The sequence below is a fragment of the Rattus norvegicus genome, chromosome 7 (genome assembly GCF_021556685.1).
Source record: "Rattus norvegicus strain SHRSP/BbbUtx chromosome 7, alternate assembly SHRSP_T2T, whole genome shotgun sequence".
Classification (NCBI taxonomy): domain Eukaryota; kingdom Metazoa; phylum Chordata; class Mammalia; order Rodentia; family Muridae; genus Rattus; species Rattus norvegicus.
Window position 1 is genome coordinate 66,350,239 of NC_141540.1, and position 9,049 is coordinate 66,359,287.

A 9,049-nucleotide genomic window follows, 5' to 3' on the forward strand; every position below is an offset into this window, starting at 1 on the left:
TGCTTCTATAAGGGTGCTCCTCCATCTGCCCACCCATTCCCACCTCACCTTCCTAGCATTCCCTTATGATGGGTCATCGAGCTTCCACAGGGCCAAGGGGCTCCACTGCCACTGATGCCAAATAAGGCCATCTTCTGTTACATATGCAGCTGGATCATGAATCCCCCATGTGTACTCTTTGGTTGGTGGTTTAGTCCCTGGGAGCACTGGGTGGTCTGGTTAGTTGATATTGTTCTTCCTATGGGGTTGCAAACCCTTCAGCTCCCTCAGGCCTTGCCCTAACTTCTCCACTGGGGTTCCCGAGCTCATTCTGATGGTTGGCTGCAAGCATCTGCATCTGTATTGGTCAGGCCCTGGCAGAGTCTCCCAGGAGACAGCTATATCAGCCTCCTGTCAGCATGTACCTCTTGGCATTCAGCAATAGTAACTAGGTTTGGTGTTTGCATATGGGATGGATCCTTAGGTGGGGCAGTCTCTGAATGGCCTTTCCTTTGGGAGCTGTTATTTCATCACAATTAACTCTCTTTCTGGGTTCCAGGGGACGTGGATAGCATTCACCGTTCACTGGCTGTATTCGTAGCGAGTGGCCTGCAGCCCGTCAGTATGGCTAACACCCAGTAGTTTAATAAACCCACTGGAGTTTCTACAGAAGAATTTCTAATGGTATCATGGAAATAATTTGGATGGTGGAAAACAAATAATTAAAAAGTCATTACATTATCTACCCAGGCAGGAGGAGAATTGCCTAATTTAACCACAAAAAGTTGCTACAAAAGACGGAGATAATTACAGTGTAAATGGATCCTCAAAACAAGAGAATCATTTGATTTTAATGATACCTTGAGAGAAAATGTGGTGCGCACGCAGGCTATGTTTGCCAGAATTGTGTAAAATAGCTCATTAGCACCCTTACTGCTTAGATGCCCTGTCCTCCTGGGCAATTCTTGTTAATTTCATTTTGGTTGTCTGGGCCTGATGTCCTCAATTGCCTGAGGCCCGCTTGGTCATGACAAAACATAGGTTTCCCAAGAGACACACTTCCTTTTAAGTTTCTACAGGACTCAATTTGTAGCAGGATTTCCTCCATCAATAGCCAAGAACATCTTGCATTGCCAGAAACAAAACAAAACAAAAAAAAAGTTAAAGGGCAGGTGGATCGATGGACAAAAACCAAGCAGAAGTTCTTTAGGGTACCAAAAGTAAGATTTCCACAAAACCTCTGACAGTCTCTCAGAAAACACTCCCATCCTCCCCCTGCACCCCACAGAGCCCACCCTTTTCTAAGGACCTGAGGAGACCTTGTATAATTCAATCTTCCAATACGAGTGTCTGATTTAAGCAAGAAAAGCTGCAGAGGTGACGAGTACTCATTTAGTCCTGTCACATTCCAACTTTGTAGATGAAGTCCCCGAATCAAGAATCAAATAAAAAGAGCTGGAAGCTGGAGAGACGGTCCAGCCATGAAAAGAGCATACCCATCTCCAGAGAAGCACACAGTTTCCATTCCCAACACCCATGCCAGGCAGTTCACAGTCCCCCGGAACTCCAGTTACGAGGGGAATCCCACACCTTTAGCCTCAGCACCTGCACACACATGAACAAAGAAAGAAGGGCTGGAGAGATGGCTCATCCACTAAAGGCTAGGCTCACAACCAAACATGTAAAGAAACACATCTTTGAGGAGGCAAGGAGGGTCATCTGTGAACATTCTCTGGGATGCATGACTGTAGAAAGTACTGAGGCCCACAAAGAAGAAGCACCTCGTTCTGCCCTGAACAGCAAAGATGGTTAAGCCTGCCTTCTGCAGAAAGGATTTCCAAAAAAAGATGGGTGGAGAAAAGGTGACCAGGGCAACCATGATGGCATTCCACAAACACATTTCACAGAGAAGCTCAATCCTAAAGCAGTTTTCCCCAACCATGAACATCGTCATGTTACCCATGAACTTCATGCATGCCATTCCTTTGAGGTTGACCCCCTAAGGTCATTTTTTACATAATTAAAATTAAAAATAAACCTTTAATAAAGAGGAAAGATCCTGCTCTGTATACCCTGGATTCTTCCATCCACAACATTTTTTTTTTAAAAATGTGTTCATCATCCATGACCTTGGCTTTGGGAAAAGGACTGATTTACTTATTTTATTCTTTATTTACTTATTTTATTCTTCTCTCATACATTACAACCCGGCCTCAGTTTCCCCTCCCTCTGCTGACTTGTTAGGTCTTTATTTGAGTTTCTAGCAAAAAGTAGAATTATTTCACAATATTTTTTTTTTAAGATTTCTTACTGAAAGAGACTGTAATAAGCTTTTATATGAAATTCACTGTTTTGAAACAGGGTAAAGCCTCCTTCTTGTAGAGATGAAAGTTGAGTCTTTGGATATTATGATCACAGAAAAGAAATCCAGGAATCACCCACCCTGACCACAACATTCCTCGTGGGAGTTTCTGAGGAAGCCAAAGTCCTAAGAAATACTAGACGAGCTCTCCAAACTCCCACCTTACTCCCCGATATTCTAGTACAGATCTTGTTTGGCCTTGGAAACTCACACAGGATTCCCCATCTCCTCTCCCAGTTCCTTCCGAAATGTAAAAGTTGTTCAAATGTGATCACAAAGGAGAAAGAAATGAAGGCAAAGGGAAGAGAAGTAGAGAGGGAGAGGCCAAGAGAAACAGAGGATTATAAATTCCACAGAGCTACTGTCCTCTAGTTTAACCTTCTACCTGCCGGATCAAAAGCATTAGGAAATAACTCGTTGATGTAATAAAGGAAAAGAACCCTACATGTTTACAGAGAGTATAAGTTAAATTTTCATTGGTGAATGGAAGCCTTCTTCCACATGACTGTTTAGGATCCGGGTTCTTTCTCCGGGCTCCGCCTTTAGAATTCAGTTTTTACAAATTCATTCTTCATAGGGAGTATGTGTGGATGTTGACCCAAAATGCATCTGTGATAAAGGCCATGTGATCAGGATGGGCTCCTTGGAAAGCTGCTGCCTTCTGAAAGGTCCTTAGGTTTGTGGAGGTGTGCTCTGTCCGGTAAATCATTCTGTGGGGCTCCCTGGCCGTTTTCACAGGATGTAGTTATAAACACCCCAACTTCTGGGAACTAACTGCCTTTGAGTAAGTGGGGGGTTTTCTGACAGAAGAAGCTGAAAGAGAGGTTGTGAAAAGCAGGTAGTGATACTATGTCCTCTGAACAAAGTGCTCTCCAGCCCTGCCTGGGAGTTAGTGAACTCAGAACACACTCCCTCCTCACCCTACCTCCCCACAGCAGCAGAGCACACAGGGTCTCTAACGTAACAAGCGCCCTTAAGGTAAAAACGAAGGCTGAGTTGAATTTCCAGTGATCCTCCCTGACTGAAAATTATAAATCAGCGCCTAACCTTGTTACTCATTGAATCTGCCATTGTCCTCAACTAGGGCAAAATAAAACCTGTATGGCAAATATTTATCTGGGAATATTATAAAAGGGGGTCAGAGATTTCTCCTTACTGGCCTGAAGCATATGTGTTTCTTGGTCATTAAGAAAAGTTGCAGGCCTGAGTTCAGTCTCCTACAACGAAATCAAAGTAGTGTCTGTCTGTTTGCTTATTAAGCAGATATCAAATCTCTAGGATGCTGGGGCAGAAGAATTACTGTAAGTTTGAGCTTTAGGCCTGAGCTACAGTTTGAGGTTCAGACTGAGATCTAAGAAAGAAAGGAAGGAAGAAAAAGAAAGAAAGAAAGAAAGAAAGAAAGAAAGAAAGAAAGAAGGAGAGAAAGGGAGGAAGAAAGCAAGCAAGCAAACACACGGAAACATGAGAGGTTCTGAGGGAGACAGCTACAATATGAAACCTCTCTGATTAGTTGGTGTCTGGCAAGAAATGTGAGGTTTCCTCATACAAATTAGGATATAGAAATAAAGATATGTTTGTGGGTGGATGTGGACCTGTGACTCCTGGGAGTGGTGGCCAACTCCTGTGGGAAGAAAATAAGACGAGGGTTGAAAAATTAAGGTTGTGCTCAAACAATGACAAGATGATAGAAGAAGGGACGTTATTCAGCTCGGAGTGGATCTGCTCGCAGAGCTAGAAGACCCTTTAACACAGCTCCTAGTGTTGTGGCGAACCATAAGATGATTTCGGTCGCTGCTTCATAACTGTAATTTGGCAGCTGCTATGAATCACAATGTGAATGTCTGATTTACAAGGTATCTGATATGTGACCCCTGTGAAAGGGTCCTTTGACTCCCAGATGGGTCATGACGGGCTGAAAACAGATGGTCTGGAGGAACTGGGCACATAGCATGTACATCTAATTCTAAGGAGGGATTCATTAGATTGGGGTTTGTGATCAGAGCTGATGAGCAGGGCCATCAGTAGCCAGAAAGCCAGAGAAATCAGCAACAATCAGTCCAAGAACCTGGAGGGAAACCTTAGGATGGGGAAGTTCAAAGATGGGAGCCCAGTTCAAGGCCGGTGACCCCAAATGCCACAGAGAGTCACTCCTGGGGTCCAGGTTCAAAGTCAAAATACCCTGAATGGCATCTCTGGTATCAGTGGCCCTGACAGTGTTGCCTCAGGGGGAATCCAGCTCATCTGGGAGCTCTTCCTTCCTTTGGCATGTAGCTTGACTTGACCCTTCAGTCCTGGGATGGGGCTTCCCTTCTGCTAATCTGCACTAGAAATGCCTTTACAAACACGGATGTATCTTACCGGTTCCCTAGCTCTCTCTCTCTCTCAGCCCAGGTAAGCTGATGAACTACCATGACAATAAAAACATGCGAAGAGTGAGGGAAGGGGAATGAATCATAACCCACCACCCACGGAAGAAGGAAGCCACAGTCTACGCAGAGTTGCTTTATAAGCTAACAGATTGACAGTGTGATGATGGCCGTGACATGTACAAAGATTGGATTACCTTCCCTCCAACTTAATTATGGTCACAAAGTAACAGCAATGGAGGGGAGAAGCCAGGCAAGCACACATCTAGTAAGTGACCCCTGGTGGTGAGTTGTATCACAAATTAGAATCTGGTGGCATCTGAGAGCCTGGGAGGGGAGAGATACGTCTTGCCTCTGGGCTCACTTAATAAAAAAACAAAAACAAAAAACAACATTGCTCAAACTCCATTCAGGAGGAAATAGCTTGTGTGTGTCTGTGACCACTTCAGCCAAGTGCCTGGAACAGCTTTGGAGGGTGGAAGATCTTCGTCTCGGTTTCAGAAGAGTGCTGCGTATGATGAACTGGATCCAGCCGGCCTGGTGTGAGTCAGAGCACTGTGGTGAAGAGCTTCACAGAGTGGAGTTGCCCTGCTTGTGGCAGCCATGAAGTGGAAGGCTACAAACAAAAACAGACAAGAAATGAAGAATGGCTTTCCAGGGCATCCTCCTATTGCCTCTAATCGGGCCCACCTCATTCTCTGCCACCTTCCAGGACTGCCTCCACACTGATTCCATCAGGAAAGACTAACCCACTGACTAGGCCAAAGTGCCCGGGATCCACTCACTTCCTGTTGCAGTTGGAATATGAAATGTTCCCATAAGCTGTGTTTGAATACTTGGTCTCTGGCTGGGCACACTGTTTGAGATGCAGCCTTGCTGGGAGAAGTGTGTCACTGGAGGTGGGGCATGAGGTTTTATAACCTGGTCTTACTTCCTGTCAACACTGTTTCTTGACTGCTAATGCATTATGACCAGCTGGTCACCCTGTCACCACCACACATTTCCAAAAATGATGGGTCACGGCGTCTCATTCAACTATGGGCCGTATAAGTCCTTCCTTTTTTAAGTTGCTTCTTGTCGGGTGTTCTGTCACAGTAAAAGCTGAACTAGTATACACTTCCCCAAAGCTCATCAGCTGACAGCCAAGCCTTTGTCATGGGCTTTGAGGGACAGTTTAGGTTCATACTGTCACGGTGGAGAAGCTCATATTGAGGGATACTGCTCTGAAGCTCTAACCAGTGAACGTTTCAAGTGGGAAGGCCAAGGAGAGACTCACGTTGCCTGTCATAGGTGGATGAGGTGAAGCAGGATTCTCAGCTGGACCTTTGGTGGACATGGGCTTTAATGGGACAGCGGACAGAACACAGGGGGCCTGAAGTTTTCCCCCGATTGCCCGAAGCGTGGCTGTCAACATCCTGAGTCTGGAGGCTGCAGTGTGAGACTGTGTGAGAGAATGTAGGCTGTAGGCCTTGGATTCAGGAAGAGGTGGCATCTGCCAGGCCCCAAGGAAACTGGATATCCCCAAATTCTAATGGTTAGAAGAAAGCCAGCACTCCTCAGGAACTTGTGAAGATGGTTCCCCTCCACCAAAAGGGGCCATTTCCCTTCTGGCTGGCAGAAGAGACAGATAGCTAGGGTGCCAATTAGCATCCCTGAAGGCATGCTGGCCTCTAGGGTCCCTCAGTATCGGTGAGCACCAGTTACACATTTCAGAGTCTACATTAACATCATTAGCATACTGGCTCTTTGCACCTCCTCTCCTACCCTAAACTCTCTCCAGCTCACAGGCTTCCTTATAACGCTGCCATTTTGATGCTCGCTTTTTTTTTTTTTGTCTTCCTTTCTCAGTCCCCCCACCCCCTCTTACCCCCCCACTCCCCTACCCCCCTGCTCCAACCCCCCTTCCATGCTCTCCCTCCCTCTGCTCCTGCCTGTCCAGGCTGCTTGCTACTTTGTCTCTTCCAGATGACTCTAGCTGGTCTCTCTTCTCTTCTCTTCTCTTCTCTTCTCTTCTCTTCTCTTCTCTTCTCCTCTCCTCTCCTCTCCTCTCCTCTCCTCTCCTCTCCTCTCCTCTCCTCTCCTCTCCTCTCCTCTCCTCTCGTCTCCTCTCGTCTCCTCTCGTCTCCTCTCTTCTTTCTTTCTCTCTCACTCTCTCTCTTTCACACACACACACACACAGACACACACACACACACACAGACACACACACACACACACACACACACACACACACACACACACAGCCCCCCATAAAACCCTTCACCTTAACCACTCCATGGAAGGATCAAGCCATCAGTTTACATGACACTGGGCCAACAACTTGCCACAGAGGGCCCTCCAAACAGTTGTGTTGCAGCGACCACTTCCCTGTAAGCTTGCTTTTTGTTTGTAAAACATTTTAAGTACATTTTAAACCAAAGGACTGATATGTTGTGCAGTGAAAACAGAATCCAAGGGAGTAGACTCTCCTGGGAATGTCAGGGTGTCACTTGCTCTCTCCAGCGAGAGGGAAAGAATGTATCAGGTGGGGAGTTCTTCTGGCTTTCTCAGAGCAGCTGGGCCTTTGTACTGGACTCTAGGGTTTTTGGATTTTTTCCCCCCTCAACAATGGAGTGCCAGAGCAGATGATGTGCATTTGTTATTGAGGATGGCTTCTCTAAGGCTTGGGTTTTTAATCCCGTGCTTAACAGAACTTAAGCTATAAAAATGCCAAGCACCTGTCTGCTGGGTTTCCTTCCCAGGGGACCACAGTAACTGCCATGTTGTTCCCAGCTGACATCTGTAAACTATGTGTGTTGGGTGGCATTTTGTCCAGAAGCCAGTATTTCTGAAGGACAGGGACAGATGGCTGGAGCTAGGATCCCAAAGGAAAGCAATTTATTTCACAAACAGACATACTTACCACGATGAAGAGGACTAGTTGTCTTTCTGGAGTCCACAGCCCTCTTTGGCAGTGGTGTTGGGGTAGAGCCTTTGAGAAGTGACTAGGTCATGCCACCTGGGCCCTGTGAAGAGGATCTGGACCCTTACAAAAGAGACTATACAGAGCTCTCCTCTTCCCATGCTCCCCGGTGAGGACAAACCATGATCTGACTGCCTGTAAGTCCCACAGTCAGCCCCTGCAAACTTTATGAAATGGGAAGCCATGACAAAACGGTTATCCTGAGACAGTCACTGAATGATGTGCTGTGACCCAAAGGAAGGCACTTTTTTTTCTTTTTTTCTTTTCTTTTCTTTTCTTTTTTTGTTTTGTTTTGTTTTGTTTTCGGAGCTGGGGACTGAACCCAGGGCCTTGCACTTGCTAGGCAAGTGCTCTACCGCTGAGCTAAATCCCCAACCCTAGGAAGGCACTTTTAAGGCAGAAAATTTCAGTTGAACTATTACATCCACTCAGAAGCATAACGTCACAATTTACTACTTGGTAAATACTTTAAGGAAGAGTATGCCCTGCTCCTGGAAGTCTCCTTGCTCCATCTAACCCTCAGCCAAGCCTGCCATCCACCTGACTTTAAACAATGCTTAGCTTTGCCAAAAGATGTTCCACTTTTTCCTCTCTCTGTGTTTGTCGTGTTGGGGACCAAGCTTCGGTCTTTGCACATGCTTGACAAGTATGAGTTACATTAAGCCCACCCTGGTCAACGTTTGATCAATACTATTTCATGCAGAAGCATGTGCTCACAGGATCGTGAGGCCCTCGGGTGGCCTCTGTGGGCTGTCACCTGGCTCGGCTTCCCTGCAGTGCTAAGTCACTTGCAGGGGTGGTGAGCAAGCAAGTGGTGGACCTGGCAGGGAGTCCATGCACAGACACAGAAGGAGCTGCTGAGTAAGGTTGCCAGCAGGGGGCGCCCGGTGATTCCACCCACTGCATTTGTTAGATCAGACGGACCGTGGAGACCTTGTGTGTCTTATGTCGATCCTGTGTGAGTGTTGTTTGAAATAGAAACACGAGTGGAGTTGTGGTGCCGTGAGATTTAGCCACAGATCTAAATACAATTTTGAACTTATGTATTTCTTAGAAGTCCAGACTTCGAGTCTTTCATAGGCCCTGAGTCTTTCATAGGCTCCAGACCCGTGGTATTAACCGTGGCAAAGTTTGGGGGTTGCCCACTTACATCGGTAGATCTCACTCTCGGGGTAGGCTATCAGATGGAACTACTCTTGTGCTTGCGTAACACTAATCTCCACAGAGTTCAAGAAGAAACAGATGTATTCGGAGCAAGCAAGCTGAAGCAGCCCTCCTTCCTTCTGCAGTTTGATCGCCTAGAGATGGGATTAGCCCGTGATTGTCGACCACCTCTGACAATCCTGAAGGCCACTGGTGGCCACTCTTCACTGATCCTCT

At 46.4% G+C, this 9,049-nt stretch overlaps 1 long non-coding RNA gene across 1 annotated transcript; it reads right to left on the reverse strand.

The window, feature by feature from the left end:
• Positions 1-4,830: 4,830 nt before the first annotated feature.
• Positions 4,831-7,712, reverse strand: LOC148004713 (uncharacterized). The gene is made up of 3 exons (XR_015626126.1): positions 7,610-7,712; positions 5,984-6,148; positions 4,831-5,323 (listed from the first exon to the last, which is right to left on the reverse strand). It is a non-coding gene; the product is annotated as an uncharacterized LOC148004713 (long non-coding RNA).
• Positions 7,713-9,049: the final 1,337 nt, after the last annotated feature.